The sequence below is a fragment of the Bactrocera dorsalis genome, chromosome 3 (genome assembly GCF_023373825.1).
Source record: "Bactrocera dorsalis isolate Fly_Bdor chromosome 3, ASM2337382v1, whole genome shotgun sequence".
NCBI classification, from domain to species: Eukaryota; Metazoa; Arthropoda; class Insecta; order Diptera; family Tephritidae; genus Bactrocera; species Bactrocera dorsalis.
In genome coordinates, this window is record NC_064305.1 from 30860072 (window position 1) to 30880783 (window position 20712).

Genomic DNA, 20712 nt, shown 5'->3' on the forward strand with positions numbered 1-20712 from the left:
CACTGAGCACTTTTGTAAAGGGAACAATTCTGAGAAATATGAGCCTAAAGTCAAAGCGATGCCATAAAATACCTCTGATCTGTAGGAATTTAAAGATAAACAAGAGAAATTTCCGCATTTGGGACGAAGAGCAACCTGAAGAGATTTAAGAGCTACCATTTCATTTAGAATAAGAAAAAACGTTTACTTCGGTTGCACCGAAGCTAAATACCCTTCACAGGTGCATTTCTGTTAGTAACTATGTGTTCAGTTTGTATGGAAGCTATATGTTATAGCAATCCGTTCTGAACAAGTTTTTTAGAGATTACATTGTTGCCTTAAAAAATAATCTATACCAAATTTCGTGAATACATCTTGTCAAATGTGAAAGTTGTCCATACAAGAAATTGATTCCGATCGTTCAGTTTGTATGGCAGCTATATGCTATAGTTAACCGATCTTAAGAATTTCTTCGGAGATTACATTGTTGCCTTAGAAAATAATATATAAATAATATATACCAAATTTCGAAAATATATCTTGTCAAATGTGAAAGTTTTCCATACAAGAACTTGATTCCGATCGTTCAGTTTGTATGGCAGCTATATGCTATAGTTAACCGATCTTAAGAATTTCTTCGGAGATTACATTGTCGCCTTAGAAAATAACCTGTGCCAACTTTTGTGAATATATCTTGTCAAATGTGAAAGTTTTCCATACAAACATTTAATTCTGATTGTTCAGTTTGTATGGTAGCTATATGCTATAGTTAACCGATCTTGAGAATTTCTTCGGAGATTACATTGTTGTTTTAGAAAATAATATGTACCAAATTTCGTGAATATATCTTGTCAAATGTGAAAGTTGTCCATACAAGAACTTGATTCCGATCGTTCAGTTTGTATGGCAGCTATATGCTATAGTTAACCGATCTTAAGAATTTCTTCGGAGATTACATTGTTGCTTTAGAAAATAATATATACCAAATTTCGTGGATATATCTTGTCAAATGTGAAAGTTTTCCATACAAGCATTTGATTCCGATTGTTCAGTTTAAATGGCATTTATATGTTATAGTGGTCCGATATCGGCCATTCCGACAAATGAGCAGCTTCTTGAAGAGAAAATGACGTTTGCAAAATTTCAAAACGATATCTTAACAAGCTGAAAATTTGCACAGGTCTGTTTCTCCTCAATATGTCACTCATTCATCAGAATCGTCGTAATCGAATCACTATAGGTTATAGCTGCCATACAAACTTATTTACTCAATACAAAGTTCTTGTATGGCAAACTTTTTTATTTGGCACGATATCTTCACGAAATTTGACTCAGATTATTTTCAAAGGCAAAGTTAAAAATATCTGAAGAAATTATTCAAATCGAACTGGCTTAGCACATAGCTGCCATATAAAATGAACGATCACAAGTAAGGAAGGGCTAAGTTCGGGTGTCACCGAACATTTTATACTCTCGCACAATAAAGTGATAATCGAGATTTCATTATCCGTCATTTACATATTTTTTTATTTTGCTGTAAAATTATTTAGAATTAAATTCTGAGAGATTTACCGATATTTTCGGTGAAAAATTAGGTTAGGTTAGGTTAGGCACTGAGTTTTTCGTGTTCGATATAAGGGACCTTGAAAAGTTATAGTCCGATCACGACAATTTTTCCACAAGGGATACCTCAGCTCAAATATCGTATTTGTGTAAAGTTTTATTCCGCTATCATCATTGGTTCCTAATGTATATATTATACAGAGAAGGCATCAGATGGAATTCAAAATAGCGTTATATGGGAAGAAGGCGTGGTTGTGAACCGATTTCACCCATATTTCGTACATGTCATCAGGGTGTTAAGAAAATATTATATACCGAATTTCATTGAAATCGGTCGAGCGGTTCCTGAGATATGGTTTTTGGTCCATAAGTGGGCGACGCCACGCCCATTTTCAATTTTTAAAAAAAGTCTGGGTGCAGCTTCCTTCTGCCATTTTTTCCGTAAAATTTTGTGTTTCTGACGTTTTTTGTTAGTCGGTTAACGCACTTTTAGTGATTTTCAACATAACCTTTGTATGGGAGGTGGGCGTGGTTATTATCCGATTTCTTCCATTTTTAAACTGTATATGGAAATGCCTAAAGGAAACGACCCTATAGAGTTTGGTTGACATAGCTATAGTAGTTTCCGAGATATGTACAAAAAACTTAGTAGGGGGCGGGGCCACGCCCACTTTTCCAAAAAAACTACGTCCAAATATGCCCCTCCCTAATGCGATCCTATGTGCCAAATTTCACTTTAATATCTTTATCTATGGCTTAGTTATGACACTTTATAGGTTTTCGGTTTCCGCCATTTTGTTGGCGTGGCAGTGGGCCGATTTTGTCCATCTTCGAACTTAACCTTTTTATGGAGCCAGGGAATACGTGTACCAAGTTTCATCATGATATCTCAATTTTTACTCAAGTTACAGCTTGCACGGACGGACGGACGGACGGACGGACAGACAGACATCCGGATTTCAACTCTACTCGTCACCCTGATCACTTTGGTATATATAACCCTATATCTGACTCTTTTAGTTTTAGGACTTACAAACAACCGTTATGTGAACAAAACTATAATACTCTCCTTAGCAACTTTGTTGCGAGAGTATAAAAATTACGATTGTAGTGTATTTTCTATGGAAAATTTTTACATGCCTTGGTCCAGTTCTTAATGTTAATATTAAGGGCTAAAATTTTCAGGGAATTTTTTTAGGGTATTTCCAAAGAAATTTCGTGACGGGATTGAAAAAATTAATGGTTCAAAAATGAAAACACCCTATTGTATAGATATAATATATATATTTGCTTGATATGTCTGTGAGGCATAGTAAGGAAAACGCCACATTTACAAGACACATACAGCATAAATGCATTAGAAAATGTGTGATATTTAATCAACTATCAAGTAGATTCGCATGTTAATAAATTTTAATTAATTTTCTGAAGCGCTTAAGCGGCACTTTGTTGTATATTTATGTATAAATGTACATTTACGTAGTCAAAAACTTAAATAGAGGGTCCTAGTTGCAATGTAACGCATAAAAATTTAGTTCCAAACACTTTCTTAAAATATTGAGCCGAAACAATAGTCGAAAGCTTGAAATGGATGAAGGTCTTGATGTCCAAACTTAGTTTACAATATTCTTCTTCTTCTTTACTGGCGTAGACATCGCTAACGCGATTATAGTCGAGTCAACAACAGCGCGCCAGTCGTTTCTTTTCTTCGCTACGTGGCGCAAATTGGATATTCCAAGCGAGGCCAGGTCCTTCTCCACTTGGCCCTTCCGACGGAGTGGAGGTCTACCTCTTTACTTTCAGAGCTGGAGTGTTTTCATCCATCCGTACAACATGACCTAGCCAGCGTAGCCGCTGTCATTTAATTCGCTGAACTATGTCAATGTCGTCGTATATCTCGTACAGCTCATCGTTCTATCGAATGCGCCGTATTCGCCGTGGCCAACGCGCAAAGGACCATAAATCTTTCGCAGAACTTTTCTCTCGAAAACTCGCAACGTCGACTCATCAGTTGTTGTCATCGTCCAAGCCTCTGCACCATATAGCAGGACGAGAATTATGAGCGACTTATAGAGTTTGACTTTTGTTCGTCGAAAGAGGACTTTACTTTTCAATTGCCTACTCAGTCCGAAGTAGCACCTGTTGACAAGAGTAATACTGCGTTGGATTTCCAGGCTGACATTGTTGGTGGTGCTGGTTCCTAAATAGACGAAATTATCTACAACTTCAAAGTTATGACTGTCAACAGTGACGTGGGAGCTAAGTCGCGAGTGCGACGACTGTTTGTTTGATGACAGTAGATATTTCGTCTTGCCCTCGTTCACTGCCAGACCCATTTGCGTTGCTTCCTTGTCCAGTCTGGAGAAAGCAGAATTAACGGCGCGGGTGTTGAGACCGATGATATCAATATCATCGGCGTACGCCAGAGCTGTACACTCTTATAAAAGATTGTACCTGCTCGATTCAGTTTCGCAGCTCGAATAATTTTTTCCAGCAGCAGATTGAAGACGTCGCACGATAGGGAGTCGCCTCGTCTGAAACCTCGTTTGGTATCGAACGGCTCGGAGAGGTCCTTCCTGATTCTGACGGAGCTTTTCGTGTTGCTCAACGTCAGTTTACACAGCCGTATTAGTTTTGCGGGGATACCAAATTCAGACTTCGCGGCATAAAGGCAACTCCTTTTCGTGCTGTCGAAAGCAGCTTTGAAATCGACGAATAGGTGGTGAGTGTCGATTCTCCTTTCACGAGTCTTTTCCAAGATTTGGCGCATGGTGAATATCTGGTCGGTTGTTGATTTACCAGGTCTGAAGCCACACTGATAAGATCCAATCAGTTTGTTGACGGTGGGCTTTAATCTTTCACACAATACGCTCGATAGAACCTTGTACGCGATGTTGAGGAGGCTTATCTCTCGGTAGTTGGCGCAGATTGTGGGGTCTCCTTTTTTATGGATTGGGCATAGCACACTTAAATTCCAATCCTTGGGCATGCTTTCATCCGACCATATTTTACAAAGAAGCTGATGCATGCTCCTTATCAGTTCTTCGCCGCCGTGTTTGAATAGCTCGGCCGGCAATCCATCGGCCCCTGCCGCTTTGTTGTTTTTCAGGCGTGCAATTGCTATTCGAACTTCTTTGTTGTCGGGCAATGGAACGTCTGCTCCATCGTCATCGATTGGGGTATCGGGTTCGCCTTCTCCTGGTGTTGTGCGTTCACTGCCATTCAGCAAGCTGGAGAAGTGTTCCCTCCATAAATTAAGTATGCTCTGGGCATCGGTGGCTAGATCACCTGGGGGGGTTCTACAAGAGTATGCTCCGGTCTTGAAACTTTCTGTAAGCCGCCGTATCTTTTCGTAGAATTTTCGAGCATTACTCCTGTCGGCCAGCTTATCAAGCTGTTTGTACTCACGCATTTCGGCCTCTTTCTTCTTCTGTCTGCAAATGCGTCTCGCTTTCCTCTTCAACTCTCGGTATCTATCCCATCCCGCACGTGTTGTGGTCGATCGTAACGTTGCGAGGTAGGCAGCCTGTTTTCTCTCCGCTGGGACACGACACTCCTTGTCGTAACAGCTGTTCTTTTGCACTTTCCGAAAACCAATGGTTTCGGTTGCAGCCGAACGTAAGGAGTTTGAAATGTCGTCTCACAGTTCCCTTATACCGAGTTGTTGACGAGTGCTCTCAGAAAGCAGGAGTACAAGCCGAGTAGAGAATCGTTCGGCTGTCTGTTGTGATTGCAGCTTCTCGACGTCGAACCTTCCTTATGTTTGTGGGCGTGCGTTTTTTGCTGCACAGAGGCGGGTGCGAATTTTGGCTGCAACAATATGGTGGTCCGAGTCGATGTTAGGACCTCGGAGCGCACGCACATCTAAAACACTGGAGACGTGTCTTCCGTCTATCACAACATGATCGATCTGGTTGGTGGTTTTTCGAACCTGAGACAGCCAGGTAGCTTGATGTATCTTCTTATGCTGGAATCTAGTACTACGGATAACCATATTTCGGGCCCCGTCGAAGTCGATCAGCCTCAACCCATTTGGGGATGTTTCCTCGTGGAGGCTGAACTTACCGACCGTAGTGCCAAAGATACCTTCTTTGCCCACCCTGGCGTTAAAGTCGCCAAGCACGATTTTGACATCGTGGCGGGGGCATCTCTCATAAGTGCGCTCCAAGCACTCATAAAATGCATCTTTGGTCACATCGTCCTTCTCTTCCATCGGAGCGTGGGCGGAAATCAGCGATATGTTGAAGAACCTCGCTTTGATGCGGATTGTGGCTAGACGTTCATTCTCCGGAGTGAATGATAGTACTCGGCGACGGAGGCTCTCTCCCACCACGAAGCCAACACCAAACTTACGCTCCTTTATATGGCCACTGTAGTAAATGTCACAAGGACCTACTCGTCTCTGTCCTTATCCCGGCCATCGCATTTCTTGGACGGCGGTGATGTCAGCCTTTATCTTCACGAGGACATCTACCAGTTGGGCAGCGGCACCTTCCCAATGAAGGGACCGGACATTCCAGTTGCATGCCCTCAAATCATAGTCCTTATTTTGTTTGCCATGGTCGTCATCAAAAGGGGGGTCTCTTATCCGAGGCTGTTTATACTTTTTCATTGGGGGTGTTTTTTTACGTGGCGGGTCCCAAACCCAGCGCACAACCCTATGCAGGTGTTTCGCCCTTTCACTTTAGCTCGCTTTCAAACGGATGTTCTTAGGCTACCCAGAGGATACTTGGTCAAAGACCGGAAGTCGTGAGCTGCTTGAGTCATATGTAAAAGAATCGTTTCTGGCCACTCCCAAGTGAATGGCGATCAGAGAACTTTCCTCACTTGCGTGAACTTCTACATATGACTCCATCCAGTTTACAATATTACTGTTAATATAAATGACTATGACAAAATAATAATGAAAACAAGAAAAAATATTAATTTAGTTTAACCGTGGGTAAAGGCTAAAACACTCTTCACAAATACAAATATATAGTGATCCGCTCTTAACAGTTTTTTTTGGAGATTGCACAGTTTCTTTAGAAACTAACGGACACCAAATTTGGTGCTCCACAAATAAAAAGTTTTCAATACAGCCACTTGATTCCGATCACTCAGTTTGTATTTTGGAAAAGAGATTTGGAGATGGTAAAAGAAATATAGTGCGGCCTACTGAGTTTAGAATATTTTCTGAAAAGCACGGCGTTGGACCTATTAATTTTAAAAATTAAACAATAACTTCCACTCTATTAACCCTAAAGCCAGAAAAGGAAAAGCAAAACATTTTTTCTGTAGAGAAAGATGGTAATTAATGGTTTAAAACAGTGGTTGAAAATTTCACAGAACACTTTAAAAATAACTAAGAAGTATTAGATATTACAAAATAAAAAATATCAGAACTGCTTTTCGAAAATTTGAAAAATCATTCCCTTGTAAGGGGTAGAAGTCTGAAAAAATGTTAAACGTATTTTGAATAATATTGGAAAAATGCGCAAAGCTAATTCGATTCACCTTGCAGTGCTAGCGCACCGTAAAGTGACGTGATAGGTCGCGTGGATTATATAAGTATGTACATATGTCATTTTCAAGCTTTAAAATAAAACACACTAATCCACATATTTGCTTACTTCCTTGTTTATTCTACTTTACTTATTACTTCAGGTATTTTTCATTATGACTAAGAAAAAAACGTAAATGTATTTCATTTCACTAAAATTATAAAAAAAAATAAAAACTTCAATTTGTTAATCATAAAAAGTTTATACATATGTAATCCGCACAACCACTGCATCGTTAAATATATGAATATTTAAAAAAGAAAATATTATTTGAAATTATAGGTTAACTTTGCGTTTACTGTTTGCACCTTAAGTTTAACCGTTAAACAGTTCTTAAAATGTCATCTATATTTATATCAGTTTTGTTAAGTTTAATTCTCATGAGGTCTTCTAAATTCGTGTCTGTTAAACGTGCCAAACATTGAATAGAGCTTATACTTATATTTCGATTGTGCAATTCGGGTATTTTTTTACATATTTGCTTCCAAAACTCCTTTCCCGTCGCCAAAGGTAATGCGACATCTTCTAACATTTGTTGTATTTCTTTTCTAATTGCAGTGCTTTGATTTTGTACATCAGAAACATAAGTGTTATTGTGAAGGTCTATAGCCGATAATATTTCCTCACTTGTTGTAAAGAATTCTTGAAATAAAGAATCTGAAATACATAAATTAAGTGATCCAGTTTTCGGCAGTGAGCTTATATTCTTATTTCTTAATTTTTCATTTAAAATTTGTAATTTTCTTTTGAAATTGTTAATAATTGGAAATAATTCAAATATATGTTTATTTTCGCCATGCAGTGCAAGATTAAGTTCATTAATCATATTACAAAAGTCAGTAAGGAATGCTAGTCTGATTAAAAAATCGTTCTCGCTTAAATGACCCGATAATCTTTTAGAATCTGGAGACTGACCCAGTTTTAAGAACTCTAATATTTCGCATCGAGGTTTAAAAAACCTAGCAAGCAAGGACTTCTTCCTCTGCTAAGCCACCTTACTTCTGTGAATAACAGTAAATCACCGTAGTCAGCTTCAACCTCCTCAAGAAATGTTTTAAATTTTCTATGATTTAACGCATTGTGACCCCCTCTTATTTTATTTATAATTTCTACACATATTTTCATCACATCATTCAAGCATAAATTTTTAGCAAATAGGGCTTGCTGATGTATAATGCAATGAAATGTTGGCACATCAATATGTTTGGTTTAAAGCCTTTTTTTTTTCCCACCATCACCTTTGCTCCATCTGTGCAGACAGCACTCAATTTATTTTTGTCAATAATTGAAAAAACTCTCTCATTAACAGCTTTCCACAATGTTTGTCCATTTACATGACCATGCAAAGAAACTAACCCAACAAAATCCTCATAAGTAACCAAATTTTCGTGGACTGTTTTCAAAAAAATTATTAATTGGCATGTACTACCTATGTCAGTACTGTCATCTAAACAAATAGAAAAAAACAAACATTCCTGAAGACGTTTTTTCAAATCCTCAAATAAAAAATTACTTATTTTTGCTGTACGGCGATTAAGAGTTCTGGCTGATAATGGAATCGTTTCAACAAGCAAAGCCATATCTTTGCCACTTTGGCCAAAGCAATTTAAAACATTTTCAACAAGATTTTTTACAAAAGGACCGTCTTCATATGGATGACATTTCTTTGCCAATGCAAGCGCAACAACATAAGAGGCTTTTAATATTTGGCGTTCTTCACAATTTTGATTATGATCTGGCTGTTTTAAAAATTTATTGAACACTTTGGCTTTCATTTCGACAAGTAGTTCCACTCTTTCATCATTTTTGTACTTTTCATAATCAATACGGTGTGACATGTAGTGCCTTCTTATGTTATATTTGCTGCATTTTGCTAATTGTGTCGAACAAATGTAGCATTGCAGCTTTTTTAAATAATTTTCAAAGAAAAAAAACATCAATTCCCAAGAATTGTCAAACATATTTTTGTAGTGTATTTGAATTAAACAAGCGCGCATAATGTTGCTTTAACAAAAGTCAAGCAGAGACTAGCTGCTTTGTGTATACAAATCTCTTGCGTACATGTGAATTGCCGATCGTGTCTGTGTAAAAACACGATTGCAGTCGGGCCCGCGGGTCTATGGGCTGCCGACCACTGGTTTAAAACAATAAAAGTACTCGGAGCGCCACCTAGTGGATTTAGTAGTTTACAAGAAGAACCTTCTCCGCTTTGATATGCAAAAGTTTTTGGATCCAACTGGTGGATCTTATCAAAGTTATGCCAGTGGACATCATCGGACGATCCTGTTCCGAAGAAGCAAAAATCTTTCCTATCTGAAAAGACATAGCTACCGGTTTTTGGTATTTTTTTCTTATTAATTACACAGTACAACAGCTAATCTGGGGGGTGAGAAATTCCTAGTCAAGGTGATGGTTCTAGGTCAGTATAGCAAAACCCTCAAAGGGTTTGACGTTCGTATGTGTCAGTTTTTTTTTTGATGAAACAAAAAATTAAGAATTACAATTTCTATTTGTTTTTATTCAAAAAAGTGTAATTTATAGCTATTTTTATAATTTTTTTTAGGCAATATTTATTACAATAAATAAAAATAAATAAATAAAATAAAAATAAAAAATTATAAAAATGTTTACTTAATTTTTTTAGTAGTTTATTGCCAGAAGTCTGGAGTTATTGTTAAAAATTTATAGAAAAAGTCGATAAATGACACTTTTTTGAATAAAAACAAATAGAAATTGTAATTCTTAATTTTTCTAAATTGGTTTCATCAAAATCGGACAAGTGGTTCGCGAAAAAACATCATAAAAAAATTTAAAAGGTCATAAAAAAATGATTGCCACGCAGAGGGGTGCCTTGTCGTTTGAAAATGACGGCGGTCGTAATAGCTCTATTGCCAATAACTTTATACCCGTCTTTAGTGACACACTCTCAAAATCTGCTCATGCTACAGTGGTCACCGTATACACGATGAACGCTAATGTCTTAAAAAAAATTTATAGTGTCAGACTTTAGGTTTTGAAGTCGGTTGGCAAGGTGAACTTCTTAACAGATCTTCATGACAATAACAATTCTTAAAGACTTGGACGACGGAAAAAACATTTTTATACGTAGTATATGGGAGTTGAGATACACATACATAAGTACTAAAAAATGTTCACTATGTTTTATTAGGGTACCTTCCATGGGTCATATGGGGCAAAGTCAGCCGAATGTTAGAAAATCCTAATATAAGTTATGTGGGAAGAAGGTCAAGTTTTCGCCCGATTTTATTTATTTTAAGTAGGAAGATACTCTATTATGAGTAAAACCCGCTTAATATTTACCAATGAGATAACTGTCCCACAACCAGCCTACCCTCCATATAACACAATTTTAAATTCCATTCGATTCTTTGACTTTTCACTACACAAATCAGAAAATATTTGTTATAACGGGCTAAAACTTTGCGCTAATAATTCGTTTAAAGTGTGCCACTTTATCGCCAAATATTGTCCAATCCAACCAAAATTGTTCAGAGAGAATGTGACATAGCAATATAAAGGAAATGCTACGTACTGTCGAAATTGGTTTGGTCAAGTCAAGTGACATGGGATATCACCACAAAGAGGGCAGTGCCATGCACATTTTGAGATTTTCACTCCTACACTATCATGGAGGTGAAATTTGATATTTCTGGCGTAATTATTAATTGCGCTTTAAGTGGTTTAGAGCAGTACCTTTATATGGACAGTGACCGGGGTTGTCTTCCAATTTTATCCATTTTCACACTTGTTTTCGATGAATTTTTATAATATTTCCGTTAAGCAATTTGGTTGTTGTAGATTTAGTAGTTTAGGAGATATATGGATCAAACTTATTAGAAAGCCACGCTCACTTTTTGAAATTTTTTTCCCACAGATGCCCTTTTCTCCTGCCCAAATTAGAATTTGATATCTTAGTTTAGTGCTTAGTTATTTTACTTTATAGGTTTTCGGTAAATGGTGTTTTGTGGGGGTGGCAGTGATCTGATTACGGGCTTCTACGAGCTCGTAACTTTTTTAATACTAAGAAAGCTTTATCAAGATATATCAATTTTTACTCAAGTTACAGCTTGCGTGGACGGACGGACAGGCAGACAGTTAACCGGATTTCAACTCGTCTCCACATTCTGATCAGTAATATATACATAAAAAACTATAATACTAAAACTATAATACTAGTAACATTTAGTAACAGGTTGCAAGAATAAAAAAATTTCGCGAAATTTTCAGAGGAATTTTAATTTTTTTGTGAAAATATCTGCGAATAATCCAATTTTAAGTTGTTTTTCCTTCGATCAAGTTCTAAGTTAAGGGTTTAACTAAAACATATATTTTAACACTTAAGATAATCCTGTAAAGAGTTATCTTGCTAACGCGAGTGCACAAGTTTTCAATGGAGTCAATGGCGTTATAATGGACGAGTTTCAAATATTTTTTTCCAAAAATTTCAGAATTTCTTGTTTTTACCCAAAGAAACCCATGTAACCCATTACACCATACCTTCTGAAGGAAAGCCTCGGTTACGCAGGTAAAACGGCAAGAAGTCTATGCATTATATGTATCTTGTAACTAAAAAATGTTACATTGATATGTATTCATAAATTTTCGCAACCAATCCGTTTTCCCCATAATATTCAAATAACCCAGCTTTACAATTTTATCATCTTCTCTTCAAACCGTTTGCTTATATTGATTTCTCCCAAAATAATCGTTAAAAGTACCCTAAACTTTTGCCCGACATTCAGCTGGTTCTGCTGTTTGAAAACTCACGAGAGCTTGCTGGCACTCGCACACTTCCCGGTGATTTAGATTAGAGAACCTTAACGGTATAAATTGAAAGCTCTCAACGAGCGTCTTATTGATAAGACTTGCACTCAGCCAATCAACACTTGCTTCCATCCTCCACATTCAGGTGTTTCAGCTGTTTGAAAACTCACTCATCTTCTCTTCAAACCGTTTGCTTATATTGATTTCTCCCAAAATAATCGTTAAAAGTACCCTAAACTTTTGCCCGACATTCAGCTGGTTCTGCTGTTTGAAAACTCACGAGAGCTTGCTGGCACTCGCACACTTTCCGGTGATTTAGATTAGAGAACCTTAACGGTATAAATTGAAAGCTCTCAACGAGCGTCTTATTGATAAGCCTTGCACTCAGCAAATCAACACTTGCTTCCATCCTCCACATTCAGGTGATTCAGCTGTTTGAAAACTCACGAGAGCTTACTGCCACTAGCAAATTAACCGGTAATTTACATTACAGAACCTTAACGGTATAAATTGTAAGCTCTCAGCGAACGTTATTGAGAAGCCTTGCGCTCAGCAAATCAACAGTTGCTCCACCCCCCATCATAACAACGTTTTGCATAAGCAATATATGGTATGAAAGTTTAACCGCTAGCCGCGAATTCCCGATGGCACAGCTAGCGCTTCCTGCACTTTCTATTTAAACAACTGTTATATGAAGGCACATTTTAGTTTGTGCTAAAGCGTCCACGGTAAAATACGACGACAAGTGAGTAATGGATTACGCGTCTAATTCTTGTACTTTTCGTAAAATTTTTGATTCAAACCAGAGCTTCTGGCCTTGCTGTTGCAGGAGGACGGAAATGCATACGCGTCCAGCCGTTGTTGTGTGGCAAGGACACGAGCGTGCATTTTGTCGGTTGCCGGTTTTGTTTTACTTGAGCAGAATAATTGGTTCGTTGGACGCGTTAAGCTAACGGCTACACAAACGGCAATTACAAACGGTTTATAAAAGTTTCGCTTCATTGATTGCAACGCTGATTTTGTTTTGATAGAAAAAATTTAAGTTTTAAAGGCAAACTCAGAAAAAAAACAAAGTCACAAAAGTCACTGGATATGCCGTGTTTTGTTGGCTGAGCGGGTTGTGTTATGCGATTCAGTCTGTCGTTGACTAACGTTTGCGTTGTGTGAGTGGCGTAGCCGAGAACGATTGTCGTGAGTCGTTAAAACGGCTTTTCTGTGTTTACTTCGTAGCACAATCCTGCCAGTGATTTAAGCTGTGTAATGGTGGGTGAATATATTGTTATTTTTTCTAGTAGCAAGCAATAAAAAATAATTTTATGCTTATACGAAGTAGGTTGTTTTGTTTTCAGGTATGCAGAAACGTTTTTTTTAAGTGCTTTGTGTAGATGTAATTGATTTTTTTTTTTTAATTTGCAAGTATCTATATTCCCTCCTGGCATGTAAAGTTTCTTCAATCGTGAATTTGTAGTAAAGTAAACAAAAACAAGTAAGGAAGGGCTAAGTTCGGGTGTCACCGAACATTTTATACTCTCGCATGATTAAGTGATAATCGAGATTTCATTATCCGTCATTTACATATTTTTTTATTTTGCTATAAAATTAATTAGAATTAAATTCTAAGAGATTTACCGATATTTTCGGTGAAAAATTAGGTTAGGTTAGGTTAGGCACTGAGTTCTTCGTGTTCGATATCAGGGACCTTGAAAAGTTATAGTCCGATCACGACAAATTTCCACAAGGGATACCTCAGCTCAAATACCGTATTTGTGTAAAGTTTCATTCCGCTATCATCATTGGTTCCTAATGTATATATTATAGAGAGAAGGCATCAGATGGAATTCAAAATAGCGTTATATTGGAAGAAGGCGTGGTTGTGAACCGATTTCACCCATATTTCGTACATGTCATCACGGTGTTAAGAAAATATTATGTACCGAATTTCATTGAAATCGGTGGAGTAGTTCCTGAGATATGGTTTTTGGTCCGTAAGTGGGCGACGCCACGCCCATTTTCAATTTTTAAAAAAAGTCTGGGTGCAGCTTCCTTCTGCCATTTCTTCCGTAAAATTTAGTGTTTCTGACGTTTTTTGTTAGTCGGTTAACGCACTTTTAGTGATTTTCAACATAACCTTTGTATAGGAGGTGGGCGTGGTTATTATCCGATTTCTTCCATTTTTAAACTGTATATGGAAATGCCTGAAGGAAACGACTCTATAGAGTTTGGTTGACATAGCTATAGTAGTTTCCGAGATATGTACAAAAAACTTAGTAGGGGGCGGGGCCACGCCCACTTTTCCAAAAAAATTACGTCCAAATATTCCCCTCCCTAATGCGATCTTTTGTGCAAAATTTCACTTTAATATCTTTATTTATGGCTTAGTTATGACACTTTATAGGTTTTCGGTTTCCGCCATTTTGTGGGCGTGGCAGTGGGCCGATTTTTCGAACTTAACCTTCTTATGGAGCCAAGAAATACGTGTACCAAGTTTCATCACGATATCTCAATTTTTACTCAAGTTACAGCTTGCACGGACGGACGGACAGACGGACGGACGGACAGACAGACATCCAGATTTCACCTCTACTCGTCACCCTGATCACTTTGGTATATATAACCCTATATCTGACTCTTTTAGTTTTAGGACTTACAAACAACCGTTATGTGAACAAAACTATAATACTCTCTTTAGCAACTTTGTTGCGAGAGTATAAAAAAATAATAAGTTGAAAAAAAAGTAATTTACATCGCCATTATTGTGCCACTTCGAGATTTTAGGGTTAAAGGATTTTACATCATTCTTAGTGCATGGATATTTTACCACTTTCCATGTGACGGTGCAATCTGCTGATGAAGTGACAAATTAAGCCTGAAGCACCAGATTTATTTTATAGAATGAATTAACGGTATAAAGGGGTTGAAAATAAGTATAAGTGCAGCGTTAATGTTTTAAATGACATAAAAGATATTAAAAGATCTTATAATTTTATCATATTCAAAATTAATAATATACATAACTTGTATATAAATTCGTTACATTAATATCTAAGTAATTAATTAAATAGGCAAACTTCGGATTTCTTTGGCGCCGCGAGCTGAAGGTACGGTTGGAAAGTGGAAATCTTCCTGATTAAAAACAAGAAAAAACGGTAACTTCGGCTGCACCGAAGCTAAAATACCCTTCGCAGGTGCATTTCTTTTATTAACTATGTGTTCAGTTTGTATGGAAGCTGTATGCTATAGAAATCCGATCTGAACAATTTCGGATATTATATTGTAACCTTAAGGGGTTATACCAGTGTGCCGCATGATTATTTGGCGATTCTCGTGAATTTTTTTAAGAGAAAGTACGCAGTGAAATATTTCAAACTTCTTTAAACGTAATAAGGTATATATTCAGCTATATTTTAAGATTTTTTTTACAAAAATGTTCGAAAAATAACGGAGTTATGGGCTGTCTTCGGAGGTGTCAAAAAAAAGTAACCCAACTGCTGGCACGATTCCGGCCGAATGAGTAGCTCACAGAAAAAAATTTGAAAAGCTTATTAACCTTAAAGATATTTCCTATACAGTGAACTTCGATCTTTGAAAAATATTAAAAATTAAAAAAATGGCGCCATTTTGAAAAAAAAATTGGTTTTTATGAAAAAATGGTCGTTTTTTTAATGCGAAATTGACAATTTTCAACCAATCAAAAAGATCGTAGTTCATTGTATAGTAAATGTATTCCGAAAGTATCGTTTCGAGAAAAACGCATTTACAATTTCACTTATAACGGGTGATTTTTTTGAGGTTAGGATTTTCATGCATTAGTATTTGACAGATCACGTGGGATTTCAGACATGGTGTCAAAGAGAAAGATGCTCAGTATGCTTTGACATTTCATCATGAATAGACTTACTAACGAGCAACGCTTGCAAATCATTGAATTTTATTACCAAAATCAGTGTTCGGTTCGAAATGTGTTTCGCGCGCGTGTTTTGTTCAGCGATGAGGCTCATTTCTGGTTGAATGGCTACGTAAATAAGCAAAATTGCCGCATTTGGGGTGAAGAGCAACCAGAAGCCGTTCAAGAACTGCCCATGCATCCCGAAAAATGCACTGTTTGGTGTGGTTTGTACGCTGGTGGAATCATTGGACCGTATTTTTTCAAAGATGCTGTTGGACGCAACGTTACGGTGAATGGCGATCGCTATCGTTCGATGCTAACAAACTTTTTGTTGCCAAAAATGGAAGAACTGAACTTGGTTGACATGTGGTTTCAACAAGATGGCGCTACATGCCACACAGCTCGCGATTCTATGGCCATTTTGAGGGAAAACTTCGGACAACAATTCATCTCAAGAAATGGACCCGTAAGTTGGCCACCAAGATCATGAGATTTAACGCCTTTAGACTATTTTTTGTGGGGCTACGTCAAGTCTAAAGTCTACAGAAATAAGCCAGCAACTATTCCAGCTTTGGAAGACAACATTTCCGAAGAAATTCGGGCTATTCCGGCCGAAATGCTCGAAAAAGTTGCCCAAAATTGGACTTTCCGAATGGACCACCTAAGACGCAGCCGCGGTCAACATTTAAATGAAATTATCTTCAAAAAGTAAATGTCATGAACCAATCTAACGTTTCAAATAAAGAACCGATGAGATTTTGCAAATTTTATGCGTTTTTTTTTTTAAAAAAAGTTATCAAGCTCTTAAAAAATCACTCTTTATATGTATGTTTGCACCTCCGAGTGGTCGCTCTCAAGATACGACCTTCCTGATTTTACAAGATAATAGGTTGTCCAAAAAGTCTTGCGACATTTTCGCTAGTTGGCGCTGTAGTTCTAGTTTTATTCGCCGCATCGGGTCATGCTATACCTTTTTGGAATGCTTATTTCACGCGATAACACGTGTTTAATTTATTGTCGTTTCTTTTAAGTCGTTCGTGAGTTATAGCGTCGCAAACATGGAGCAAATAAAGAGAAAATACGGCATATTTTACAGTACTACTACGATAAAGGCAAAAATGCATCTCAAGCCACCAATAAGATTTGTGCAGTTTATGGACCCGATACAGTTTCCATTTCCACGGCACAACGATGGTTTCAACGTTTTCGTTCTGGTGTAGAGGTGGTCGAAGATGCGCCACGCTCCGGAAGGCGTGTCGTCGAAAATTGCGATAAAATCGCTGAATTGGTCGAAAGAGACCGGCATAGTAGCAGCCGTAGCATTGATCAAGAGCTTTTGAGTCATCAAAAATTCATTTCAATTTCAATAAAAAAAAAAAAAATCAATAAAAATACGTAAAAACGTGTCGAAAAAGCAAATACAATTTTTTTTTTTGAAAGTGTCACACTGGTATAGCCCTTTAAGCAGTAATCCATGTCAAATTTCGTGAATATACCACGTCAAATGCAAAAGTTTTCCATACAAGCCCTGGATTTAGATCGTTCAGTTTGTATGGCAGCTATATGCTATAGGAAGCCGATCAGAACAATTTCTTCGCATATTACATTATTATCTTAGAAAATAACCTGAGTCAACTTTTTTGAAAACACATTGCCAAATGTGAAAGTTTTCCTTTTAGTCACCACGGGTATTGGCTCGACCACGCTACTTTGTTCATAATGTTAAAATTCTTAATTTATTCTTCAAAATTTTTCTCCCAGAATGTAATCCCGCTTGGCTCCAATACTCTTCAATGCGCATAGCGATTCACGATTAACGTCTTCTAGTTCCGGCGAATATGGTGATGGCGACAGGATACTGGCTGACAATTTGGCTAAAACCTCACGAAGAATGAATGCAGTATGCTACGGTGCAATTTCGTGATGCAGAAACCAAGAGTTGTCGGCACACAATTCCAACCTCTTTTCACGAATAGGTTTACGCAAATGGCGCATAATATAATATTATTTGTCGACAGTTTAGCCGGTCCGAAGGAATTCGGGATTCTCCACACCTCTATAAAGGATCCTTCCTACTATCAACATAACATTGAATTTTGGCCTTGTTTGACATGGGTCACCTATTGGTTATATGTTTATTGGTTGTAAGAATAGATAGATAGATAGATAGAAGACTCATCGCCATTAATAATACCTTTCAGGCCATCATGATAGTCGGAAAGCATAGTTTCACATACTTTAACGCAGCGCTATTTAATTAGGAATAATTGATCTTGATGATGGGTTTCACTTATCATTCCGGTTTCCTCCTTTCCTGGTTTTCATTAGATCATATTTGGCGTGAAATGTTTTTAAAATAATGAAAACGGGTAGTCAAATGGTTTCAATTACGTTTGCTGGCATATTTCGCAAAGCACGGTCATATAAAATGACAACCAAATGAAAACAATCAAACTTCGATTTGTAGCAATATCAGACATTTAAATTTGATTTGCCGCGATCTTGGCAATTTGGTTTTGATTGCCGTCCGGCAGCTGCTAAAAAGGATAATCTATTTTTAAAAAGTTTTTTGACGATTCGTTTTTAGGATATAATTTATTTATTTTTGTAATTTTTCCAGTTTCAGCGGCTAGATCAAGAAGTTGAATCCAAGGAAGGAACATAAAACTTCCTTTCCACTGAATATACGGACAGAACCCTTCCAGATGCTCAATAGCAAGAGGTGGCTGAAATATTAAAGATGCGCCGATCGGAAGTGGCAGCCAAATAGAATTCTTCCAGGCGCCCTTTAATCGTATAAGTCACACAAAAAAGTGTACAAGCTGCAGGAAGAACGCCCATGATGAGCCCGCTCTAAATATCATTTCTAGAGCCGACTTTGCGTGCTGAAGCGAATGTCAACTAAAATCTAACAAATGTTAGTATGTACATAATCCATAATAAATTGTAAAAAATATTACTATTTGATTACCATATGAATGTTTGTAATTATAGGACAGTCCATCGGCTTTGAGCTCTCCAAAAACATTGTTGGAGTCGTAGTTGAACGTGCGCTAGAGTCCTCGCATCAGAAACTAAAACTGATGGTTGGAATGAGTTAGGCAAGAAATTCCATAATTAGCAAAGGAGTTCAAGCGGGACATATGTGAATTGATATTCGACTACTAAAAGAAATTGTTTAAATGAGTTAAGCATTAACCTCCTCCACTCGGTAAAACTGGCGCAGCCTAATAGAACAGCTCAACTCACCACGTCCGATGACACCATATTCATACATCACCATACAACACAACTCACCACACAATCAACCCAGTCAACAAAAAGGTTGGCAACGGAAAAGCAGGCACACATATCGTCGAGCCCTCATCGCTGATACAATTAGATTTCCCACTGCGCCGCGTAAACAATACATTCGTTACATACAATTTACATTCGCACGTTAACACTCGAACAGGCACTGCGCTCATCAACATTCAACAAGACAATTCGATCTACACAAGCCACACATGGACATTCGCTATCAACGTTCGTCTACTGGAGATTCGTTTATACCCTGCGCGGCGACCTCAATCCGCGGAACCTCGATCCCCAGCTCCGGCACCTCGTCTCAGAATTCAAGTCTCTCCATGCCGTCGCGGCTTATATCAGTTTATAAAATATAAATTTATTTTATAAATAAAATTGTTAAAAACTAAAGTATAAAGAGTTTTTTATTTTAATCGAAGCGGTGGTGTGTGCTCCACAGTATATTGGAGATACAAATTTAATCAGAAATGTTGTACACTTGTATGTATTAATAAAACCTGATTTCACTATTTTGTTTTATAGCTTAACATCATGCCGTTGAAATTCGCAAATGTACCTTTTCTTTTTATATTTTTTTCAACGTGAGAGAGCAAATTTTTAAAATACTATATTCATTGGTAAATTGAATATGTTTGGATGTACAACAGTTTAAATTTAAAATAAAACTGAGTAATGGAAACTTTTTTCATTTAATGTATTCATAGGCATTTTTAATTGTATAACAATTATAATTAATAAAAATATAACATTTTTTGTATAAGATATGCATTAAATAAAAATATATTGAATTCAAATCAATATTACTTTTGTTTCATCTAAATTTGAGAAAGACGTGTTTTGAAATACTATACTACATAAAACTTTCATGAACATTAATCGTGTCTGCTAAGTCGCTCCTTCGATAAATTGATGGAAGCATTCCATTTTCCCTCAACTCCATTTTCCAATTACCCGGATCAGTAATACCATTTGAGTCTTTGCCTACGTCAGATAATCGTATATATAGGCGTAGGTATATAGGCTTGCGTATTATAGGAAGTCTCAAAAGTTGTTACTTGCAAAATTTGTATAGTTTGAATTTAATATACGAGCTAATCTAAATGGACTTGAAAAAACGGCTCTCTGTATACGCTGTAACTCTCTTGCTATCCCTGTTGCTATCTCAATCAATGTTGATAGTTAAGAATTTAACAGGCGTTCTCTAGAAAATCCTGCCTCTTGGCCGTTTGCGTTCGAGCTTACTGATAGAGTTTTGGTAAGAGGTGTTTCTATGAGCGCACGCTGTAAAAGATATGCTATATTTTTATTTATCTCGAAGGTCTAAACTCAGAAATATTTCTGCTATCAGAACTCAGAACTATTCGTCGAATTCATCGTCACTCCTTCTGGGTATTACAAACTGTTCAGGGTATACAAATTATATCAGAGAATGCTTAACTTTTTCTTTAATTATGATTGCAATTACGCTGTCAAATGCCAAATTTTATGCTAAAATTGTGATCTTATATGCAAATACGAGTATTCTCCAGCAGCACATAAGTATAAAAGACTCCGTCCGAATAGTGCTTACTCGGACCACAAAGCATTCTCTTCCATCCACTTGGTTGGCTGTGAAAAAGTTGCATTTAAATGCGGCAATCGACTAAGTGG

At 37.2% G+C, this 20712-nt stretch overlaps 1 long non-coding RNA gene across 3 annotated transcripts; it reads left to right on the forward strand.

The window, feature by feature from the left end:
* The first annotated feature begins 12586 nt into the window (after positions 1–12586).
* On the forward strand, positions 12587–19731 carry LOC125777401 (uncharacterized). Of its 3 annotated transcripts, XR_007422280.1 has the most exons (4): positions 12587–12615; positions 12700–13133; positions 18377–18673; positions 18751–19731. It is a non-coding gene; the product is annotated as an uncharacterized LOC125777401 (long non-coding RNA). The 3 variants fall into 3 exon arrangements; XR_007422279.1 differs by having other exon boundaries at positions 12593–13133; positions 18377–18677; positions 18751–19728; XR_007422278.1 differs by having other exon boundaries at positions 12593–13133; positions 18751–19727.
* Positions 19732–20712: the final 981 nt, after the last annotated feature.